Source organism: Poecilia mexicana, unplaced genomic scaffold, assembly GCF_051168715.1.
Source record: "Poecilia mexicana isolate PSO_F unplaced genomic scaffold, ASM5116871v1 scaffold_7, whole genome shotgun sequence".
In the NCBI taxonomy this organism is placed as follows: domain Eukaryota; kingdom Metazoa; phylum Chordata; class Actinopteri; order Cyprinodontiformes; family Poeciliidae; genus Poecilia; species Poecilia mexicana.
The window spans coordinates 23,742,942-23,757,479 of record NW_028263376.1 but is presented as its reverse complement, the minus strand read 5'-3'; the positions used below and the strand labels follow the sequence as shown (position 1 = coordinate 23,757,479).

General features: G+C 37.6%; 1 long non-coding RNA gene across 1 annotated transcript; it reads left to right on the top strand.

Annotated features, from left to right (window-relative positions):
• Positions 1-2,641, top strand: LOC148158435 (uncharacterized). Its single transcript, XR_015763817.1, has 2 exons — positions 1-1,352; positions 2,053-2,641. It is a non-coding gene; the product is annotated as an uncharacterized LOC148158435 (long non-coding RNA).
• Positions 2,642-14,538: the final 11,897 nt, after the last annotated feature.

Here is a 14,538-nt window from a genome sequence, read left to right as displayed (position 1 = left end):
TGCTCTGAACACTTCCAAGGGTCTTAATTCAGGATTAGGCTTTGCGAAGGTACCATGATTACTGCAATAGCAATGTGTGTGTGTGTGGGGGGGATAACTATGTTTTATGGCTGCTATTTGTTTGGTTTAGTGCGCAATCAGGCTGTGAGGGTGTAAGGGTTGGACATGTGATGTGATGTAGGCCAACGGAGAGCAGCAGCTCAGTGCTCAGAGTTGAAAATGAATTATTCAGACGATGAAGTATTTCTGAATCACATGAAGAGGGTTTAGATTAGCGTGTTTGAGAGGGTAAAGTACTATCTATCCCTTCTACCCCCCACACCCTCCTTCTCCCTTCGCCCTCTCTCTTTGTCTGCGCGTCTCATCGTGCTCTCTCCATCTGCATAGTTTAATATGAGAGTAGGATCTCTGAGAGACTGGACAGTCCTCATCAAGCCAGGCCAGGGTGATTTAGATGTTTCCAGTGAGAGATGCAGTTTGTGCATTACGCTCAGATGGCTGAGTGTTTAATTGCTCTGTGAGTGCAGGTCAGCAGGCAACAGAAAGACAAATGTGGTGCTGTGCTTCAGAGACTGTGCATTAAGTTCTCTGAGATCGAATTTTAAAAACAGAAAGAAAAAAAAAGAGAAAAAGAAAAGCCCATCACCTCTTATCTCGCTTAATCGACCTTTATGATGGCATCAGACGCTAAAACTTATAAACCATATCAATTTATAGGCACAGAGACTCATTTACGGAAAATGGGTGAAGCAATTAAGCAGAAAAAAGTAAAAAAAAAAACAAAAAACAAAGAGAGAATATCTTTTGATTGTATTTTTTAATTAGGAGTTTCCCACTTTTTTTTTTTTCTTTTTCCCAGTCTGAATGATGATTCTTCCCGCCAAAATCTCATGCATTCAGCACAGACCTGAAACATTTTATCATGATGCACAGGTGAATTATTCTCACATCTACTGAAGTTAGGTACATTTGTCTAAAACGAGACAAATAGACAGTAGACAGTTTAGCAAAAATTTATAAAACAAAGAAGATGCACCTTTAATAAGGTAGAAACTTGGCCTTGAGAGTGAAAAAAAATTGTCTGAACCATTCTACATTTGCAAAGATGTAACTAAACCAGTTTTTTTTTAATTTTTTTATTAAGGGCTACACAGTTCCCATTTTTTCACCCGTTGGATTTTTTCTTTTGTTTTGTTTTTATGTTTGTCAGGACATTTTGCCTTCCCTGTTGGACTCAGCGAGCTGAGGCTCACGGAGCGGCCTGACCGACACCACCGGCCGCTCTTTGACTACTGAGTGGTTCTTTCCAGGACTGTCCAACCTGAGAATGGTGATTTCAGGCTCAATCTCAGGTTCGTCAGCCCATGAAACGCCAACTCTCCTCAGCACAGTGTATGAAGAAACCCCAAAAGAGAAAAAAAAAAATCCACAAAGCTGTCCAGACTGAGTGAAAAGCCTGAAAGCTGAAGTTTTACTCATTTTAAGATTAGGTATTTTATAATTTTGGTAAAAATAAATGTAGAGTTCACTTTACGTTTTGAAGAAAATGCTTGTCAAATAATACATTTATGCGATGCTATAAGTTGTAAGCTCCTAAGAAAAAAGGTGACAGTTAATGTTAACATCAATTCTTCTTCTAAAACAAAGAACAGCCATTTCCTCCTCTAAAATGCTGCTGCCTGTTAACCAGAAGAGGGAGCAATGTGCACGTTAACCAAAGAGCAGTGAAGCATGCTGTCAGTCACAGTTAAATTCATGATAAAGTTTCCTTTGATTTTAATCTAGAAGACAATTACTATTACTCAGGTCTGATTTTTTTTTCTTGTCTAAAATGATCATTTCAGTCTCGAAACGTAGAACTTGCATAGACTGTGAAAATCAGGGCCCTCTCCTATCTGCTTAACAATTTCCCTCAGTTTAAGATTATGAGTAAACACTCTCCCAACTTTTTCGCCGTTGTGAAAAAATTGCCTATAAATCAAAGAAAGTTGGTCAGACTCATCTATGTTTGTACAGAAGGACATTTTCAGTTATTGTGTGTTTTTTCTGCAGACCGCTGTTTCAGAACAAGAGAGGACAATGACGCTCGAAAATTGTCTGACTTCAAACCCATTGGCTTTATACCGGAAATCAGACTACACTGTACTATAATTAGGTTAAAGTTGGAAATGCATCAGAATCTATATAACTGAACAATAGTCTTTTGAGTATGTCTTTGAGGATGCAAATTGGACCTGTTTGTCCTGTAAACTGTCCTAGGGAGACATTTTCATTGTAAATCGGCGCTGCTGAGTCAAACTCGACTGAATTGATTGGCGTTCAGGTGAAAAGGCAGTTACTGTAAAGTTTGGATCGTATTTATTTCATCCATATGTAAATTTAATCTGACTTGAAGCAACGCATGTATGGTTAGATTTCCAACGTTCTAAGGCTGCAAAAGAAATTTATCTCTGAAATCCATCCATCTTCTACCCAGCAAGAGGTCAGAGAAATGTTTCAGTCATAAATTGCTGCATTTTTGCTTGAGTTGTGCACAAAAAAATCCCAAAACAAAATGTTTTCCATTTAGCATGTTGTAGATGTGGAAACCCATGGCGACATATTTCTGAATTTAATAAATAACCAATGAAACAACAATGGATATTTGTGTCTGTGCTTACTGTCATTCATTTAAACGTATCTGTAAGTCGTTTTCTGAAACAGGAGATACAATACAGCGTTGTGCACTATATCTAAGTACATATGCGTCATATACATTTCTGTCATTTTTTTTTCTTTTACATTTCAGCGCAATCAATAAACTGATGCTTTCGATTTTTTTTTCTCCCCAGATAAGAAATCTCAAAAGAGGTTTTATACATTTTAGTGTAATAATAAACCAGTTATTCTACTGGCAGTAATTCAGTAAAAAAAAAAAATAAATAAATAAAAAATTACATACAAAATGAAACTAATTGCTTTTATTATTTCCAATAAGATCATTCTCTACTTTTGGGGATTTTAATATCTGTCTTATTCACAGCTATGCAATAAAGAAATAGTTTCACTTCTCTGTTTTCCTAAGTTACCAACAGAGCAGTTTAATTTCTGATAGCATGGTTAGGACTCTGAAACTGGTGAACTGTGGTCAATAATCAAAGAACAACGCTGGGCTGCTCTCTTTGTTGGTTCCACCGAGTCTTTAGTGTGTTTTGCTGTGATTCTATTACAGTTTAATGAATTTGCAGAAACTCTGAATTTAATTTATAAGCCTCCAATCTGACAAAAGGTGTTGCAAACAAAAAGGAACTGATTGGCACATAACGAAGTCAACCTTTTCTTCATTTCCATTAATGGTCAGGTTTGAAAGAAGAAAAGAAGTCACCGAATGAATAATTTCATCATTTTAGTTTTTATGTTTTGTTTTTGTTGTTGTTTTAATTAAACGGTGATAAAAAGCATTAAAAATAAAACTTACTTAGTTTTCTTAAATGTTCCTTGAGGTGCCAGCGGATGATCTTTGTATGTGCATGCTCTCCCTCCTGGTTTTAATCTTTGTTTGCTCCACAACTTTGTATGTGTGAATCAGCCAATAATGGCTGCCGCGTTTGAGGCGCGTTGCCTGTGGTTATCTGTCTGAGAATGAACATGTGGAGGGGCTGAGAAGCCAGAAGACGGTGTCCAAGTGTGAGGCCGTGCTGGCAGGTGCACAACGCGGTCCGAGCATCGGTTTAGCTCACAGCGTGTCAGTCATGCGCCTGACAGAAAAATAAATCACTTCCCAGGACGACTTGTTGACCTTTTTGTACTCTTCTAAAAAGATGAGTAGACTGTAATTGATTTTTTGCCACCTACTTCCCCGGTGCTTTTAGTTGCACCTTAATGTGAGGCCATGTTATTATGTTATTTTCATAAACAGAGCGCACCAAAATGTATGGGGCACTATCTCTAATCTCTGTCTTTATAGAATCATGGGGACAGGATTCTATATAATTCCATTTAAATATAATTGGGAATGTTCGACAATAGTATGACAATAATGTTTTAGCAGCTTCATTCGCTCATTCAAGTTAAACACATTATCTATATTACATATGCTTTAAAAACACAATTTCTGTTACCTATTGTGTTTGGTTTTTTTTGCTTACAGCGGATGTAAACACAGACTTTAAGATTAGAATATGTTAGACCAATAAAAAATATTTTAATACAGAAAATCGGTCTTAATAGAAAGAATTTTTAATTCAAGGTTGCCGTTTTCAAATGCTTCTTTTAATCTCCTTAACCATCCCCATTGGATTCTAATTTATTGAACATTTATTGAACATAGCTGTATATTTATATACGTGCCTACAGTCTGTGTGTGGGTGTGAGTACAAGGTTGTCAGCATACAGAGTGTGTGTATGATTTTAAGTTAGTGGTATCTGATTCGTAAACCACAAAAGTCTTTGAGTTACAGATACAATATAAAGTAAAATTATATATATATATATATATATATATATATATATATATATATATATATATATATATATATATATATATATATATATATATATAGTGGTAGAAAACGTCACATCATAAGGATCTTATTACATCTTTTCTTACAATTCAATGATTAACTATAACCAAAAAGACCTGTAATAAAAAGCATTGACCTTAATGGGACAACAATACCAAGAGCTTCCAGAAAGAATTTTAGGTTGTTTTTATGCTGTGTGAGTTAGCACACTAATTAAGTTAGAAACTAGTTTTATGACATATCAAAGCTCAGTATTTCCAGAAACACCTTACATGGCAGTGGTATTGTCAACTTAACACTCAGTGCCTCCCATTTCATCTCTCTGGGAAGTTCCTGTAAGTTTTCGTGCTTCCCTGTGGCACGCAGGTGTTTTTTCTGGGTACTCTAGCTTCTGGTAAACTGTTCTAAAATATATATATATATATATATATATATATATATATATATATATATATATATATATATATATATATATATTTATTTATTTATTTCTGGTTAATTTGTCCCATTTTCTGTAGGTGTGAGTGTGTGTTTTTTATTTATTTATTGGCATTTGAAAAAGTGAAATAAACACAAGATAATAAAGAATAAAAGCACTTTTACATTTTCAGATTTTCAGCTTTTGATCTTGTTTATTTACTTATGTGGACAGTTTACCTTGAATTTGAACGCAGAAACAACTCTATGCACTTTCCCCCCACTATCACCAGTTGCTTTCTCAGGAGGAGGGACTGCTGCACAGTTAGTGACTGAATGCAATCACCTCGGATCCCGTGGATGCAAAACCTTTTACGCCACTGCCTCCCCTTTCATCTCTCTGGGAAGTTCCTGTAAGTTTTCGTGCTTCCCTGTGGCACACAGGTGTTTTTTCTGGGTACTCTAGCTTCTGGTAAACTGTTCTAAAAATATATATATAAACTGAATTTGCGTGCAATGGGATATAAGTAGGATCAGTTCAGAAGTCTGCCAGTGAATGCATGTCTACGTATGTTATTGGCTTGAACTGCGTTGGAGTTGTTGCCTATGTTTCTGTATAATGTAACATGAATACGAGTTGCTTATATAAAGTCCTTTTGAGATGAGTCCTTTGAATTGGTGGCATGTTAATGAAATGGTTCTGACCTGAATTCAATTGAAATGAAATGCGATTGGTTTCCATGCACCACAAATTCTTAAATTTGTTTGCCCTGAAAGCTTTCTACAAGATAAACAGACTCTTTATCGTTTAGCTATCAGTTGTGTTCATCTGTGTGTGTGTGTGTGTGTGTGTAGGTGTGTGTGTGTGTGTGTGTGCGCGTGAGGCAGAGAGAGAGAGAGAGACTCTGTATCATTTAGCTATCAGTTGTTTTCGTGTGTGCGTGTGTGTGTGTGCGTGTGTGTGTGTGTGTGTGTGTGTGTGTGAGAGAGAGAGAGGCTTTAAAGGTGTGGTGTGAGTTGAGAGCTGAGGTCAGTTGGTTCCAACCTCGAGGAGAGTACCGCCACGGCCTTGGAACACTGTGGGGGTGGTTCACTTCCCCTTTCCCTGCTTCACGGCTTCCTGTGAGCGCTGCAACCGTTAACCACACCCTCCTCCTTTCTGTCCGACAGCCCCCCCTACCCTCCAACCCCTTACGCCACGACACTAAGCCCTAAAACACTAATAGACAACTCCACCCTCCTACCCCATCAAACAGACAACACCTCCAACGACAGCCCTGTCCATTATACGTCCGAACCCCTCGTAGGTCAGTCACAAAACATGAGCACTACTGTACGTGCCAACTCTTAAGGCACTTTTTCCTCATGCTAAGGCCACAGCACCGAGACGCACGCGTATGCACGTCTCATTGAAACAAACAGTCGCCGTGTGAATCAACACTGAAGGGTGTCTGCGAGTTTATTCTCCTCTGCTGTCTGAACAATGATGAAACATCCAACACAGAGCTGAGCCACGATCTGCTCCGATGACTTGTTTTTCTGTGCCGTGCATCACACCTACTATACCAGCATTCCTACACAGCTCCCATCAGTCATTGTGCTGCTCAAATTCAGATTTCTGAAGGAGATCTCGTGTGTCAGTGTGTGTGTGTGAGAGAGTGGGCGTTTGTAAGCCTGTGGTCTGTGGAGGGACAGTAGATATGTATTGGAGAGTATCTGAGTGTATGTGTTTGTGCAGATCGTGAATCTAAGCACAATGGTAGTGTTTTTTTTTTTTTTTATCTGGGAGGGTGAGGTCTACTCCTCGAAAAGGGAGGGCTGTTCCTGTGGAGGGGGGAGAGTAGGAGTGGGGTGGAGCGGTTGGAGTGAGTGTATGTGGGGGAGTGAGTGTGGGGGCAGCTAGGCCATCTGGACTGTGAAGAGGCTGAAGAAATAAAGGGAGAGAGTGTGTTTGTATGCGAGTGTGCGTGTGTGTGTGAGAGAGAGAGAGAGGAGAGAGAGAGAGAGAAAGCACGAACGAAGGATGAGAAGAGAAATTAAAAGAGGGAGGCAGAGCCAGAACTGAGGTTCTCTGAGAAAAAGCGAAGGAATGAAGTTTGGAGAACAAACACAAGGAGGGACGCTTCTTATGGATGTTCCACTGAAGACCTCTTCACAGCATCCTCCAAAATGTATCGATTTTTCTTTACAGACACGACGCACTTGTGAGCGTAGGCTAAGAAGAAATGAGCTATAGGCATTTCAGAGCTTTCACATTCACTCATTCAACAGAGATAATTCATGAAAGTTGTTAGTGAATAATCTTAGTTTGCCCAGTTACAGATATGAGAAAAATGTTAGTTAATAAAATAACCGTACTTTCACATTTTTTCCTAACCCCAACCCTCATTCCTTAAGGTTTCAGAACAAAAACGTGGTTGATAAAATTTTATTGCTTATCACACAGACGCTCTATAATATGTATCTAAATGAAATTATTTCTTTTTTTTTTTTTTTCAAAAACATTTTTTGCACAAGTACCTTTTATGACAAAAGATGCATCAGATGCATCCCGCTGAATGCTTCAGAAGGCACAGCTAGATCCCAGTGCTTTGCCTTGAAGCTTTTCACATTTATGTCATATTACAACCATGTAGTTCAATGTATTTTCTGGAGACTTTAAATGACAGATCAGCTAAATGTGGTGGGTGATTGAGAAATTGAATAAAATGGTTACATGTTTTTTTTCAATGTTTAAAAAAATATATATTGAAAAGTGTGACATGGTTTTTTTTTTAACGCTCCACAATGGATCTCATCAGCTTTGTAGCTCTACGGACTAAAATTTGTGCCTGCTTATAATGTAATTACGGCTAAATATCTAATACAGACTTTAAACTTGAGATAACAATAAAATGTCACGTCAAGTTTATCTGTATAGCACATTTCAGCAGCTCAAAGTTACATCATAAAAACACAAAGACAGAGCACACACACAAACTGAAGCATTACATTTTGTCGTGTGAATTCCAACTTAGTAAAAAGTTAGGATATCGTACTTTTCGAAAGCTAGAAGTATCTTTTTAGCACTTGTTTCCATCTACTAGTTTCCAACATCAGTCTGAGGAAAGGTTTTCCATCTCCTCACTTTGAGCTGAGGTATTTTGAAAACAAATTCTTGATTCCAGTCACCCCACAGCTCAACAACTCACAAGGACAATAACTTCTGAAATTTTACTCTGCCCACTGTCTTAAGTTCTTACACAGTTCTTGGTGAATTCACTGGTGGTTTTCTTGGTTCAATTTGTTCCAAATCCGCTTTAGCTTGTTTTTTTTGTTGATTTTTTTAACGGGTGGTCTGACATTTTTCTGAAATTAACAATTTACTATAGATTTTATGATGATGAGGTGGCCAAGTCCTGCTGTACCAAAAGATGACCAAACCATGACACCGTCAGCTCTATACTTCACAGTTGCTTCAACCTTAAAGCAGTTGGTATCAATTCTGGTGGCCAAATGTTTTCATCTTAAATTAATTTTTCAGAACATTTCTCTTCTTGGTCTTTGTCTATTTTCATAAAAAAAAAAAAAAACGTTAGTCTGACATTGGTGATTTTCTTGTGTGAAAGGTTTTCTCTTTACACACTTCTCCTTAAAGTTCCAGTTGCTGCAGTCTTTTTCTGAATGTACAGATATTCATTTCATATTAACAGCAGCAAGAGCCCATTGTAGGTCTTGTTCTGCCATTTTAGTAACTTAGTGTGTTTTAGCACCTTGCGGTCTTCTTCCAGGTTGAAGGTCTGTGCATGGATCACCAGACCTACGCATGTTAGCAGATGTGCTTGTACGCTATTTTCAGGGGAGAGGAATAACTTACTTAAAATTAAGTTGAGAGCTTTTTAAATCCTTGCCAAACCCACGAGACGCAACAATCCTCTTCCTGGAGGCCTAAGACGGCTCTCTTGATCTCACTGTGGTGTTCACTCTCAGTTTAGGTGGACGATCAAGTCGTGGTAGGAGTCAAAGCTTGGGATGTTGTTTTGAACTTCCCCACAACTTTATCCTTGACCCACCTGCTGCGTTCGTGATACTTATTGATACTAACGTTCTCTGAAAAACCTCGGAGGCCTTCACAGATCACATGCTGACTTTAATGACTCTCTTGATGATCATCAAAGGTAACTGGTTGCTCTGGCTTTTATTTAGTAGGGGGAAAAAAGTAAATAAAGCTCATTACAAATGAACCCCAGACCTTTCACATATTTATTTGTAAAAAAAAAAAATGTTTGTCAGTGCATCATCAGACATCCTTAGCTTCAGTCATTTTATGATGAAAAGCACTTTGAACTGCCTTGCTACGATACAAATAAACTTGGTTGATTGATTATAGGTAATTAAACTTGTGGTGAGGAAGGATCTTCTGTGGAAGTCTGTTTTACAGTGGATCACTAATCTGCGTCTCCAGTCCAGTCTGGTGTATAGGTCAACACTAAGGCTGTATTCACACCAGGAAGGTCCGTTGGTCTACTTGTTTGGCCCAGGCCAAAAGTGGACTCCATTTTCTTATTTTTTATTAGGTGTGGTTTGCCGTCACATTGTGCTTCTCAATGTTTTGGCTGTTTTGCAGTTTTCCAGAAGTTTGTTCCAGATTTGTTGTGCATAAAAGCTGAATGCTGCTTCTCAATGTTTGGTTCTGGTTCTGGGGATGCAGAGCAGATCAGAACCGGAAGACCTGATAGGTCTGGGGGGTTGATACAACGGCAGATCTTTAACGTATTGTGATGCTAAGCCGTTAAGTGATTTACAAACTACAGGGAGCCAGAGTAGGGACATTAGAACTGGGGTGATGTTTTCCATCTTCCTGGTTTTAGTGAGAACGCGAGCAGCAGCGTTCTAGATCAGCTGCAGACCTGTGAAGAAACTGTTGCAGTAATGTGACTAAAGACAGGGATGAGTTTCTCCAGATCTTGCTGACACATTAGTCCTCTAACCCTAGAAATGTTCTTCAGTTGATGGAAGGCCAACTTACAACCCCCTGGCACAGACTTTTCTGTGTTGCAGTGCTCCTTGTGCATGTAGTTACTCTCAATGTCCAAACTCATCATGCATGACAATCTATCAAGTACTCTGTCTCTCATCCATTGACAACCGCACTTTTGGTAAAGGAACTAAAGTAAACAGGGAAATGCTAGCAGCTACTTACATACAGGAAACTTCTTTTACCATCAACTGCTAGTTGCAGAATGTGGGTCATTTGAGTCCACTGTCACTCCAACCACAAACGGACCAGTGTAGAACGGATGTGGCTTACATTCAGGAAGAGAGAACCTACAAAAAGTTTATCATGACCCTAAAACATAAAACTTCCCTTTGAAAAACTCATTGTCTGTCAAATTTGCTATTGTGAGTGGGCATGCATTTAACGTGACAAAAGCAGAGTGGGCTGATTTGTGCAGCTTTGTGCAAATGCATCACTGCAAACCTAACAACTAAAGGGAGCCGATTCCAGGATCAATATTCACCTGACTGTCGCTAGATTTGAAGCAAAACCTCAAAAAAGGTAAAATAATTGCTGACTTCAAGTTATATGTTTAACACTGAGCAAAAACTTCATAATGTGAGACACCACTTACTGCCAGAGCCTGACAGCTAACAGGCCCAGAAAAAGTAGTGTGCTATTGAAGCAGTTCTCTGTTGGTTGATACACTAAAAAGCATTTATATAAATACAAATAATATAAAATTATTGTCAACTAACTTGATTTAAATTCCTCCAGTTTCTTCCTTTTGTTGCTAGTAGGTGCCGAGTCCTTTTCTGTAAGTAGCTAAGTAGCTGCTAGCACCTCCTTATTTACTTTAGCTCCCAGAGTGATTCTATCCCATTTGATCAGATTTATTTTCTAAGTTGTTTACACTTTAGAGCTAAGATCCAATTGTTGGTGAACCATTTAGCACCACAGTTTAGCTGACATTACAATTAGCTTGGTATTTAAATGGCAATGCTATTTTTTTTTCTTTTTGCTATAAGTGCCAATATAACAAAGCTCATAGTAGTCCAACGACAACAGTTTTTAAACCATCGTGTTTTAAAACAAATACATTTTATTAACTGTAAACCAGGATATTACAAGTGCTAGGGAAAATCCCTCTATCCTTCTGGTGTTTCTATAATTCATGATGTTTAGCAAGATTTTTTACACATCTTCCACACACAAATCATAGCTGTATCCTCACCTTTCATAATTAGGGAATATTTTATTGTAGTGGACCCAACCTGAAGCACCTCAAAGCCTTTCTGAATCTAAAACTATAATCTATATTAAAACTGACATGGCGTTTTACGTGTTTTTAAATCTGCATATAGTACATTCATGGTGTATTGACAGAAATATTAGTATTTTAAAATGAATAATGAGTTGCATCAACTATTTTCTGCACTCTGTTCCTTTGTTGAAGAGTTTCTCGTGCATTGACATGTGAAGCAACAGCACTCTTACACTTTTTTTTGTTGGTTGAATGTGCTTTCAGGGTGTCCTGCATCGCTGTTATGCCCATGACACCAACTGCATGATTGCTTAGCTGCCACCAGAGTGAATGTGTCCTAATTTCCTAAGCAAAACCAAATTAAAAACAGAAACTTTTTCAGTGGTGTGGGATAATTTGTGATTGTTGTTGATTAGTTGGTAAATTGCATTGAAATTGTTAAACGTCATCTCATTAACTTAGACAAAGACAGATTTTTTTTTAAAATCAGACCATCATATTATTTTGAGCTGGCTGATTGAATATTTTTCAACAAAGAAACATATGTTAAGAATGAGATAAGATATTCCAAATTAGGCTTTTATTTTTTCATATCTATTCTGGCCATTTTAAAGCAAGATGTGAATACGTGGAGTATAGAAAGATGTACAAACAGCTAAGTTTGATGTTACTAAAACTAAAAGTGTTTGTTTTTACTTTTAGCTATGCAGAAATCATAAAAAATAAACACAGCTCGGGTAGCAAATGAAACAATTTAATCACAAAAGAGCTGAATCAAACAGTGATAGAGTCGACAATCATCTTCAGAAAATCAATTGGTAAGAATTAATTAAGTGCAATATTTGTATTGTTTGGGTTGATTGGTTTCTGTGCATGTTTGCCACTTGTTAATGGCTTGTTAGGCATCAACTAGTTAGTCGAAAAGCCAATACAGAGGCTGAACATCGCTGTCGCAAAACAATTGTTTTCCACATTTGGTTATGTTAAAAAATGTAATCTCAGTTTCATTTACGTATAGGTTAAGTATAAAAGAAAATCTATGATATCCCAAAAAGATGACATGTTTAAAATAATTTTATAAATTCAGGGTGGTCAGTCCAAAGAAGTCAGAGAGGTACTCAATGGTTATTTAGGACAGGACAACAGTGTTTCCTTGTTCCTGAGTGGTGGAGGTAAGGCCACCATTCAGAAGGTCATCCATTGCAAATGCATCCAACCTTTATGCAGAGTGACCAAATGCAGCTAGGTTGAATTTTGGAGCTGCAACACAAAAAAATGATTTAAAGAAACGCAGCTGCAATCCAACTTCACAGGAAACATTGACAAGCGTTTGTTTTTCGAGGCTTGAAAATACCCACCTCTACAGGAAATTGATAGAAAATCATCTTCTTTGTTTGAAATCATGGTTAACTTTAACTTCTGGACATTCTGTCATAGTTCTGTCTAACCTCATCGCATTACTCATTTGCTTGTTTGTTCATTTTCTATTTATATTCTTAGGTGTCTGCGCAATGCTTATGCTAAAATAAAACTGGTTCAGTTTTATTCTGCACCAGGCAGACATTAGTAAATGCAGTGAAAATGTTTGCCGGCTCATATTTCATTATTGTGTAACTTAAAAAATATTTTGTTGGTCCAAACCTGACAGAGATAACAAACCCGTTAAAATTTGTTATATGAAATTTATAACATACAATGCATTTGTGATCAAATTTACAAGTTTAGGTTTATTTACAGCTTTCCACTGTTGCTGCTACTCAAACCATATAAAGTAGATTTTAGCCTGAGGGGAGAAGTGTAAAGACATCTTAAAACCGCATCACCTTTTGACACTTTTCTTCAGGTGAGGTCTTGGAGCTGAAGAAAAAAAACAAAACAAGAAAGATGTAAAGCGGTAAGCTTACCTGATCTCTCCTTTCCCTGCTTAAGGCTGACAGCTTAAAGTCAGAGTCTGAATCAATGACTGTTGCATTGAACAGAACAATTGATTTTTTTTTTACCAAAAAGTGAAGCGATACATTCTTGGAGGATTTTTATCCAAGGCTACACTATTAAGATGTGATATTTTTATTCACTTTAATAAGATATTGTTGTAATAATCCCAAAGTGAAATTAAATGTTCTTGTAACATAGACAAGTCTCTTCAAAGACTCATTTTATGCGTAAAGCATTTTGAACTACCTTGTTGCTGAAATATGCAATACAAATAAATTTGATTGATTGAGTATAGGTAATTAAAGCTGTATTGAGGAAATATCTTCTGTGGAAGTTTGTTTTACAGTAGATCACCAATTTGTGTCTCCAGTCCAGTCTGGAGTGTAGGTTAACCCAATGGCTGTATTCACACCAGGAAAGTTCTTTAGTTTGCTTGTTTGTTCTCACATTGTGCTTCTTTGCGACTGAACTATACTTTGTAAACATAGCTAGGTGTTTGACGATCGATGTTCCAATGGGAGCACAGACCAAACAAATATGGAGGTCCTGCTTATGCTGTTATTACAATTACAGTATCAGCTTGAATATCAAAAGCAGCTCATTCAATGCATGGTGTGAGTTTTCTAAAGTTGAATAATATGCAAAGCTCTCCCTGCCTTGTTCCACAACATGCTATCAGCAGGATTTGCTAAGCAGAAGACGGTGGGTCAGGTTATGATTCTCTCCAGAATTTTTACAATGTGTGATGTTAGAGCAATTGAAGTATAGTTATTGGGAACTCCTGGATGAACCGCCTTAGGTACCGAAACAAGGCGAGATGTTTTAGATAGCACCAGAAACCTTCCCCTGGGTCACGGTAAGGTTAAAGACGAGCTGTGGAATCCCACATAGCTGATCCACACAGGCCTTCGGGCCTTCAGGGCTGACATTGTGTGGACCTGCAGCCTCGTTCCAGTTCAGTCTCTCCAGCTGCTTCTTCAACCGACTTCTAGAGACCTGACAATTTCTAGAGAAAAAACATTTTTTAATCGTCTAACATCCTTTGATTATGAGATAAGCAATTAGATTAGACCAAATTTACTCTTGAAAAATGCTATGCCAGAGGGCTGAGGTTGTTGCATTTGGTAATTAAAACTCATTGGTTTGTCATTAAAGGAGCTGCTGTATGATGTTCCGTATTCATCCTTCATTTAGTGCAGACAGGTTTATAAAGCTTTTTAAAAGTTATGCAGGACTGTGAGAATGCATTCTTACAGATTCTCGTTTCCTTTTATTTCCATACTTGAATGCTTTAGATCATCATCAACATAATCTCATTACCAGGTAAAGAAAACCAAAGAAAATATGTTAAGCAGTTTTCAAATTTTGGTTTTATTTTGTAAAGGAAAAGTCTTTAAATACAACCTGTTCTGATGTGAAAATGTAATTGTCCCCTCAACCTA